Here is an 8,238-nt window from a genome sequence, read left to right as displayed (position 1 = left end):
ATCAACTCTGTGATCTTGGGCAAGTTATTAATTTCTCTGTCTTAGTTTCTTCAACCCTAAAGTGTGGATGATAATAGGATATATCTCATAAAGTGGTTGGACTTCCCTGGTGGACCAGACAGTAAAGAATCCGTCTACAATGCAGGAGACCTGGGTTCAATACCTGTGTCGGTAAGACTCCCTGGAGGAGGGCATGGCAACCCGCTCCAGTACTCTTGCCTGGAGAATCCCATGGACAGAGGGGCCTAGTGGGCTACAGTCCATGGGGTCACAAAGAGTCGGACACAACTGAGCGACTAACACACCCACAACCATAAAGTGGTTATGAGGATTAAGTTCATTAATTTACAAAAAGCATTTAAACAATGCCTGATACATGCAAGTGTTCTAAAAATGGTTTTGCTTTGATGCTGATGAGTTTTTGAATGATAGAGTCAGGAATGAAAAAGATTTCAATGTGCTCTCAAGGATTAGGGTGCTAAAATCTTGGTTACTAGTTGCAGAATCTTAGATGAAATGCCTACTTTCCCTGAAAATCCATTTTTTCATTATTAAACTGGCACATATAAAGTCCCATGTGCATGTGTGAGCTAACTCGCTTCAGTCATGTCTGACTCTTTGCTACCCCATGGACTGTAGCCCATCTGGCTCCTCTGTCCATGAATTCTCCAGGCAAGAATACTGGAGTTGCCATTTCCTCCTCGAGGGGATCTTCCTGACCAGGGATCAAATCCCAGTCTCCTGCATTGCAGGCAGATTTTTTACTGTCTGAGCCACCAAGGAAGCCCCATGAAGTCCCATATTGTGGCTCAAATAATGAAACACAGGTGGTTTAACAGAAGTTCATGTAATAAGGACCTTGAGTTTGGGGAGAGGCATGGGGTTAGCTGACCACAAGCTCATTTTGAGCTAATACAATGTCAAGGCTGTCTTAAAACTTTAAGAAGTCAAACAGGTTTGCAAACAGTAGTGTCAATTAAGAAGGATCACAATGCTTGGGTCCTCGCTCAGCGTTCAAGTAAGAGTACAGATTCAGCACTTCGATAAGCTGGAGAGTGTCTGGTGCAGAGCTAGACAGAAGTGAGGGATACTTCAATCAGGTAATTTGAAGAACAACTGAGAGCCTTTAAAATGCTTGTTCTAAATAACAGGAGTCGAAGAGAAAATGAAATAAAAGGTACTCAAAACGTTGTCCTGTGGCGGAGGGATGGCGCTTCACCTGCCATTCTCCAGAAGCCCTGGGGGGAAGCCCTCGTGACAGACCCCAGCTCCATGTGAGCACGTGCTCTTTACCAGCTAGAGCTGTTTAGTGATGGAGAGGGCTGCCTTGCAAAGCCACAAGCCCCTGACCCTGAGAGGAACGGGGTGAGCCTGAGTGTGTGTGTGAGCGTCTTAGCTGCCGGTTGTGTCCTACTCTTCGGACCCCGTGGACTGTAGCCCCCCAGACTCCTCCATCCGTGGAATTCTCCAGGCAAGAATACTGGAGTGGGTTGCCATTTCCTTCTCCGGAACCTGAGCTTAGGTATATATTAACAAAGAACCTGAACTGTAGGAAGGATGGGTCATTCCCTAACTTCTCTGTTTCATTTCACACTCTGAAAAAACATTCCTTTATTTTTGTTTTTTAGATTTAAAAGAGGTCAACTAAACACTTGATTGATGGGTTGCAACTTTTGAAAAGTAGGAGCAGCTGCATATAAGGGTTGCCTTTTGCCCTAATGGGAATGGAAAGAGTCATGATTGCCTCCCAGGGCAGAATGGTCCAGCTGGTCCTGTCTTCAGGATCATGCCAAGTGGTTAGCATTGAATCTGCTTTCACTACTGCTGATACTCGTGCCCACAGCCTTGGAATGACCCAGAGGAAGCCCCACCCCAGTGTGATGATAAGATGAAGCCTTATGAATCCATCTGAGTGTAATATCTCATTTTGATCACTTCCCTCTCACCCTAGGAGGCTTAGAAGAGAATTATAGTGCAAATCCTGTTTGCAAGTGCATTTCTTTCTAAAGAAAGAGTTGCCAGAATGTTTGCTCACAGAACAGCCACTGGCTAGCAGAACCCACACTAAATAATCACAGGGGATTAAAATGAATCATGAGGGTCAGAATTATTCCACACTAAAAGTGATGGTTTACTTTTTCTTAAAAAAAAAAAAACAACCACCACCAAAAAACACCTTCCATATCCAAACACTGCTCTACCTCCATGCTGCTTTTTAAGAAAGGAAAAAAAAAAAAAAAAATAGAAATACTATTGTTTAAAAATCTATTTCTTGTACACTGTAGATTCAAACAGCACTGAGAAACAGCCCGTGGACACTTTGATATTTATGTGTTTGATATGTGTGTGTGTGTGTGTGTGTGTGTGTGTGTGTGTGTGTGTGTGTGTGTAGGAAGAAATGTAAATATCTTGTACAGAAACTCTTAACTACAGTTGCTTATCCAAATAGAGGTAGCAAGAGGTGTCAATCAGTGAATCATTTAAACTCCTTGAATCCCTATTGCTGCTTTCCCTGGAAAATAAAATTTGTATTTTAAGGCAGGACAAAAAAACAATTAAACACAGAATTCTCTCTGTTTGTTTGGGCCTTCTCCCTCCCTAATGTGCAGTGTGTAACTGCATTACACATTAACCAGAGATCCTCAATGATGGGAGTACCTGCTCAACCATAAAGACCAATTTTTTTCTTTGTTCTGAGGCTAGCAATGTAACTTCTTAAAATAAAAGTGTTCTTTCCCAGCACTGTAGGGGTCATGGTGACTTGCTGCTCACTTTGTACAAGGTTACCTGGACTATATATCCTTGGTGACCTTTATGTAAAATATCAGTCTGTCATTTTGATATATGACCTTTGTCTCAAAAATGTATACGACTATGCCTTCTAACAGTTGGAACAGTTCTTGTAGCTTTCTGAGAATCTGTTTCTAGCGTTATAATCCTCCATTTGGCTCTAATAAAATTCTCTTTTTTATTCTTGATAGTTAATTGAATTTTCAACAGGAGTTTGTTTCTTTTCTGATTATAAAAGGAATATATAATCATTGTTTAAAAATCTGGAATATATGGACAATTATGAAAAGCTTTCTAGTTTCAGAAAAGTGCATAACATCACTCATTCTTAGAGAAATGCAAATCAAAACCACAATGAGGTACTATTACACGCCAGTCAGGATGGCTGCTATCCAAAAGTCTACAAGCAATAAATGCTGGAGAGGGTGTGGAGAAAAGGGAACCCTCTTACACTGTTGGTGGGAATGCAAACTAGTACAGCCGCTATGGAAAACAGTGTGGAGATTTCTTAAAAAACTGGAAATAGAACTGCCATATGACCCAGCAATCCCACTTCTGGGCATACACACTGAGGAAACCAGATCTGAAAGAGACACGTGCACCCCAATGTTCATCGCAGCACTGTTTATAATAGCCAGGACATGGAAGCAACCTAGATGCCCATCAGCAGATGAATGGATAAGGAAGCTGTGGTACATATACACCATGGAATATTACTCAGCCATTAAAAAGAATTCATTTGAACCAGTCCTAATGAGATGGATGAAGCTGGAGCCCATTATACAGAGTGAAGTAAGCCAGAAAGATAAAGAACATTACAGCATACTGACACATGTATATGGAATTTAGAAAGGTGATAACGATAACCCTATATGCAGAACAGAAAAAGAGACACAGAAATACAGAACAGACTTTTGAACTTTGTGGGAGAATGTGAGGGTGGGATATTTCAAAAGAACAGCATGTATACTATCTATGGTGAAACAGATCACCAGCCCAGGTGGGATGCACGAGACAAGTGCTCCGGCCTGGTGCACTGGGAAGACCCAGAGGAATCGGGTGGAGAGGGAGGTGGGAGGGGGGATCGGGATTGGGAATACGTGTAAATCCATGGCTGATTCATATCAATGTATGACAAAATCCACTGGAAAAAAAAAATAATAATAAAAATAAATTAAAAAAAAAAAAAGAAAAAAAAATACACATTTTAGGTGACTGGTGTCACATTAAATGTGCTTAGCTATCCTTAATCACAACACTTCTGACATCAGACGTGTTGGATGCTCTTTTTTACACTAATTTATTCCTCTTATTCTCCAGACACCAACTGGGTGTCCTACAATTCAATTCTAACCCTAACTACCCAGAGTTATTTTGCAGATTCTATAGGACTACCCAGTCAAAAGTCTCAGACTGTCTGTCACCTGTATTTTTGACTAACCAATTGGCTATTAATAGAGAATTCTCATGATCTCCCTCCTAATTCAATAACTTGGTAGAATGGCTCACAGAACACAGGAAAGCACTTCACTTACTATTACTGGTTTATTCTAAGGATACAACTCAAGAACAGCCAAACAGAAGAAATGTATAGGGCCAAGCATGACATGCCTTCTCTGGGCAGGCCACCCTCCTAGCACTTCATTGTTCTCATCCACCAGGAAGCTCTCCAAACCCAAGGTTTAGGGGTTTTATGGAGGTTTGATTACTTAGGAATGACTGATGAAATCATTAGTCATTGGTGATTGAGCTCAGTCTCCAGTCGGGGGTGGGAAGGTTGGTGGAGTGGAAAGTTCCACCCTTCTACTGACGCCCTGGAGACCAACTCCATCCAGAAGCTGTCTAAGTGCCTCCAGGTACCAGTCATCTCATACGGATACAAAAGGCACTTAGCACTCCCCAGAGTTTCCAAGGGTTTTAGGAACTGTGTGTCAGGAACTGGGAACAAAGACTAAGCATATGTATTTCTTATTATGCCACAGTGCTCTATTTAATGGAGAAGGCAATGGCAACCCACTCCAGTACTCTTGCCTGGAAAATCCCATGGACGGAGGAGTCTGGTAGGCTGCAGTCCATGGGGTCGCTAAGAGTTGGACACGACTGAGCGACTTCACTTTCACTTTTCACTTTCATGCATTGGAGAAGGAAATGGCAACCCACTCCAGTGTTCTTGCCTGGAGAATCCCAGGGACGGGAGCGCCTGATGGGCTGCCGTCTCTGGGGTCGCACAGAGTCTGACATGACTGAAGTGACTTAGCAGCAGCAGCAGCAGCTCTATTTAAAAATGTTTAAAATGTCCTAACAGTAAGTACTGACTGATTAATCTCCCTCTAAGGATCTCAAAGCAATTTGTCAATACCCCTTCTCTGACTGTAAAAGGGTATAGTGAATCTTCTAGACTTTAAAATCATACTGATCCTTTGGAGTTCTTTGGACTAATTCATTCCCTGGTAAGCAGTTTCAAGAGGCAGTGTGCTGACGCAATCTATGCTTATATCTGGTGGAAACAGACTGCATCAAAGGTTCTCTGGGCCAGGCAACTGAATGCCATAATCGAAAGACCACCAGCTAAGTACCTGGCTGGTTCATTTTCATCAAAACTGTTGTGGTTAAAACTTCCTTCTTTGTGTGGTTAACTAACACTTGCTGGCAATCCCTGAGCCCTGGTTGGGGCGGTGTTCTCTAAGTGTGGTCTTGAAGAACAGCATAAGCATCTTCTGGGAACTTGTTAAGAAATGCAGATTCTCAGCCCACCTCACACCAACTGAATCAGAAACTCTGGGGTGGGGGCCAGCAGTCGTGTTATAACAAGTCCTCCAGGTGATTGTGATGTGTGTTAAAGTCTGAGAACCACTGCCTGCGGTGCTCCCATCCCGCAGTGGGGAATTGGCTCCAACTGACTCACACTCTCAAGTCCAATCACACACGTACCTGGATCTCTGTGACAGTTACGCAGGGACATAAATTCATAAAAACTCTTCAAGCTCTACACTAAGTATCAGTGGATTTAATCAGGCCTACTTTGTTTTGTATTTTGGGGGTCTTTTTGTCTTGTTCTGTTTTTAATCACAGTCAAACTGTATTTTTAAGAAGGCTGGTTGGGGCTGGGCTAGTCCCTATGATTTAAGGTGTCAGATCCAGGGATACTGGCCCCAGCAATACTGTCTTTTAACCAGTGATCACTAGGTGGGCATTCCATGGTACCAATAGCCAAGGAGGCCTATCCCCAAAGGTATTTATTGACATTGTTTAGCAGTGAATTAGACCCTTAGCAACAACCTAAACTTGTTCTATAGCATCCTGGGTATGTCTCCAAAATGTGGGGCACAGACCCAGGAAGCCCTAAGGTGACTCGTGGGAGCAGGTAGGAGGAAGTACTGGTCTTTGGGAGCAGTCATAAAACTCAGCTGATCTGGGCTATGTGTATACAGACAAGTCTTGGGCAAGAGAGAAGTCATGGCCAAAAAGCCATGAGTCACACAAACAGCGAGAACAGACCTGCTGAGAACAGCCTCTCTTCTGCTTATAGATTCTGCAGGAGCATGAGAAAGGGGGTGAAAGGAGATGGGCCAGGAAGGGCCCTGCAGCTTCTAACAGGCGTCTGTCCCCTGTCCTGGTCATCAGGGTGAGGTGCAGACACCTGAGAGGCACAGAGAGCTCTGCACCCAGTCTCAGGACCACAGAAATCCTCTGCTCCAGGGCCAAGGTGTCTTGTGAATCCTGAAATGAAAAAAAAGCCCAACTTCCAGTCCCCATCACGAACTGTCTTCTTGATGAACCGGCCTTCCTTCGGTCTTATTTGGAGAACCCATCCTAGACTATGCAGCTGGGCCCACTTCTGTTAATCTCCACACTGCTGGGCAGTGACAGCCCTGCACAGTGAAGGGTCAGCGAGAGAAAAGTCGGAGAAAAACTGCTCCAGCAGGTGGACCCCGAGTCCACGTCTCACGGTGCGCTTGCGCACAGTCGCCCGCCGCTCCCCGCCCCTGAGACTCCTCCAGAGTTGCGTCTGAACCTGGAGTTTTCCTTTCAGATGCTCCCTACAAGGTATTGTTCAGTTCGCCCTTGCCCAGTGAAATGGAAACACATTTACAACCATTCCTATCTAAATCAATGACGTCTCCCTTCCTTTCCCAGACCATTTAAGGTGAGATGCAGGCTTCTGCGTTTCTGGTTCCAGGTCCTAATTGGTTTTGTTTCTGATGCTTCGATTGCATAGTTTCACTGTGGGGAGTGCTTGTTAGTTCCTTTGCCTATTCAGCATCCAAACTTTGTTTCTGTATTGGGTGAGTCTCCCATTGCATAAGGCTGGGCGGAGAAAGGCCTCCCTCTCATGGCAGAGACAGAAGCAGACAGGTAACCTCTTTCCATCTCCTGGGAGTTAGCATGGGCAGCTGCGGACCTGGGCTCGGCCAGTCAGATGCTACCGCCTGCGACTTTAAATCTTGAGCAATAATGCCAAGAGGAAGGGACCACTGAGAAGTTCTTCAGTGGGACAGTAGTGCAGTTTGAGTGTCCAGGGGTAGCGGAACCAGTGGCAGCTATCTGGTTCCATTGTCCTAAAGTGTGATCTTGTCAGCTGACTAGCCCAGGCTAGTTTCTGTTCTCCGTCTCCTCTGGCCACGTTAATGCTTGTGGTCAGCTCTCCCCTCCTGGGAGACTTGGTCTCCTTTCCCCAGATCCCAGGTCGGCATCATCACTGCCTCTGCAGGCTCTGCGCCCAGCACCTCCACCCTGCTGTGGGTGGCTGATCCTGGTTGTCAGGTTTTCAGGGGCTAGCTTACCTGGTAACTCCTGCCTGCCTGCTGCTTGTCTGCTAAAGCTAGCGTTCAGCTTAGTTTTTGGAGGTTTTATTCCAGGTATGATAGTTTTCAGCCAGTTCAGACGAGCTTCTCTTTGTGTAAATGCGGCACTTCTGGCCACACAGGTTGTGCAATAGGGCTGCTCTAACAAATAACCTAGACAGCATATTAAAAAGCAGAGACATTACTTTGCTGACAAAGGTCCATCTAGTCACAGCTATGGTTTTTCCAGCAGTCATGTATGGATGTGAGAGTTGGACCATAAAGAAAGCTGAGCGCCAAAGAATTGATGCTTTTTTTTTGTCTTTTGTTTCTCCATTTAATTTATTCGTTGGAGGCTAATTACTTTACAATATTGTAGTGGTTTTTGCCGTACATTGACATGAATCGGCCATGGATTTACATGTGTTCCCCCAAAGAATTGATGCTTTTGAACTGTCATGTTGGAGAGGACTCTTGAGAGTCCCTTGGACAGCACGGAGATCAAACCAGTCAGTCCCAAGGAAATCAACCCTGAATATTCATTGGAAGGACTGATGCTGAAGCTGAAGCTCCAATACTTTGGCCACCTGATGCGAAGAACTGACTCACGAGAAAAGACCCTGATACTAGGAAAGATTGAAGGCAGAGGAGAAGGGGACAACAG

This window comes from Dama dama, chromosome 33 (genome assembly GCF_033118175.1).
Source record: "Dama dama isolate Ldn47 chromosome 33, ASM3311817v1, whole genome shotgun sequence".
Classification (NCBI taxonomy): domain Eukaryota; kingdom Metazoa; phylum Chordata; class Mammalia; order Artiodactyla; family Cervidae; genus Dama; species Dama dama.
This window is presented reverse-complemented; position numbering follows the sequence as displayed.